Here is a 2,562-nt window from a genome sequence, read left to right as displayed (position 1 = left end):
GTCACGGGCAGGCCACTGTGACGTCAAGGCTGTGGGCGGGGAGCACGTTGATCATAAACAAAAAAAAGATTGACAATTCATTTTGACTAAAATAAATTGAAAATATATATTTTTGGTGTTTTAGGATTAAATACTGGGTCACGATCACGTTTAATAAATAAAAAATAATAATAAAAACACATAATATTTGTGTATGTATTAAAATTATTCTAAAAAAAAATTATATATATATATATATATATATATATATACTTTTAAAAATATAAACTATAGTATATACTATAGTACTTAAAGTACAATGTTTAAAATATTTTTTTTTTATTGTAATATATACTTATATCATTTATGGCTAACTGGCTGATTTTCAAATAAACAATCATATCATGCTGGTCATCTGGTTTTAAGTTTGACAACAAAAGGACACAATTTCTATTTTTGTAATTGACTTTTTATGAGGTTCATCGGGTTGAGGTGAAGACCATATTCTTCAAATAAATAAAGCAGTAGCTGATGTTTGCATGAGGTGTTTCCCCATCGGTAGGCTGTGAAGGATCATATGCAGTGTGTTGTTGCGAGTGGCTAACCGCTTTATCAGTAGGTTTAACAGCTCTGTTCAGCATCACAGGTGGGACAGGCTGAAGTTCAAAAGAACAAAGCAAAACAACCGCATAAACACCCACAGCGACAGCTTCACAGCATGAAAACAGAGGTCATCCATTACTGCACAGCTGCTCTGGTGGTTTGTCAGCCGCTGCTGGGTGAGAACAAACCAGACTTTCCTAAACCAGACCACAGCCAGAAAACAAACAAGCTAGTGTTGGCGGCACTGAGGGGGTGTAGAGGAAACTCAACTGGAAAGTGCTGTGAACTTGGAATAAGTGATCATGTACAGTCAGTCACACGGCGCTGTGATGTCATGCTTACATTATAGTTTAAAGATAAGAAAAAGAGTCTGTTTCAACTCAGCCAATCAGAATTTAGTATTCCAGAGAGCTGTGTAATAAATTATACAGCAGATGTTCAGTGTGCTCACGTCAACTCGGACAGTTTTATAATTCCAACAAATCATACAAATATTTCTTACAAAATACCCTTCAATAATAAAGTCTGTGGAGATCCGGTCAGCTCTGAATGACTCATCTGTGTTGCATTTCTCACTCAATTTCTCACTTCTTAAAGAAAATGTGGGACTTTTCTGTGTGGCATGTGAAACTAACTTAATTTTCAGAGACAAACGGATCAAAAAATCCTAAATGACGCATTGCAAACATTACATCAACATAACGTCAAATCAGAAACAGAACAGAACAAGAAAGGTTTTATTTAGACCTACAGTAAATTAACATGGGCCTATGTCTCATACATGAATCTCTAAAAGGCCTGTAACGTCAGAATAACTTTTAGTAATATTTCAAGATGAACACTTACTGAACTGAAGCAACTTTGCTTTGCTTAATTATCCTTACAGAAATAACCATTTTAGAAATATCATATTAAAATGTGAGTGTCAAATATCTTTGAGGAACATTTATTTGTTAGATCACATGGAAAACTACAGATCTTTTGATCATAAAACTAACCACTGAAGTCACCTTAAAGACATTTTGGGAGATATAGAGTGAAAATTAATATTGACATGTATTTGAATATGTATATAAAGATCTCACTGATTTACTTTTTCAGACTATTAAAGGCATTACAGGGTTATATTAGGCCACTTATTCCCCAGCTGGCATATTAATACAGTATACTAAATTTTGGTTTTCATTTCCCCTTTGTGTCATATCATAAATAGCCTAGTATACACTCAAGTACTATAATGTATTAGCTTTATTATATTCATATTAGTGTGAAATATAAAGATGACAGGGTGGACCAGCACATGACGGTATGGACACATAATGCAGAACACATAGCATGACTAAATATGACAATTCAACTTCGAAAAAAATAAATGAATAAATAATAAATAATACATCCATACATATACAATAAAAGTACATCCTCAGTCATAATGATATACCCCCTCCCACCTATTCATTTTAGTTTTTAGCAGTAATATTAGGCTAACTACAAATGAATGCTATGTCCACCCTTCAATTAGCATACTAGCTTCCAACAAACTGTGACTTGATAACTATTTAGAGAATTTGGTATATTTAAACTTGCATATTTTGGAAATACTGTATTATAATCACTTCAGGCATATTTTATGCCAACAGGGTGGACATGTTAAGCTTCGGCAGAGCAAGTAAGCAATTTGTCAACTGAAAAGTGACCAACTTATTCACCTCAGCTATTGAAATTCCTGCCACTGAAGACACAAAAAATCTATTGTCTTGATGTAACTAAAGCGGATGGCCTTTTCTTAAAGAGGCGGTATCCCTAATATGAAAGAGTGGACAGCCATTCAAGAGACATGGACAAACATGGGGCAAAAGTGTTTTTATTTTATTAAATAAAAATATAGTTTCCATTACCAAGTGATCAATACACTCAAATTGAGTAATCTCTTATTTAACAAAATATTATTAGGAGAACAAAAAAATTATGATTGGACTA

Source organism: Carassius auratus, unplaced genomic scaffold, assembly GCF_003368295.1.
Source record: "Carassius auratus strain Wakin unplaced genomic scaffold, ASM336829v1 scaf_tig00216332, whole genome shotgun sequence".
Classification (NCBI taxonomy): domain Eukaryota; kingdom Metazoa; phylum Chordata; class Actinopteri; order Cypriniformes; family Cyprinidae; genus Carassius; species Carassius auratus.
The sequence above is the reverse complement of the archived record's forward strand: the minus strand, read 5'-3'. Positions refer to the sequence as shown.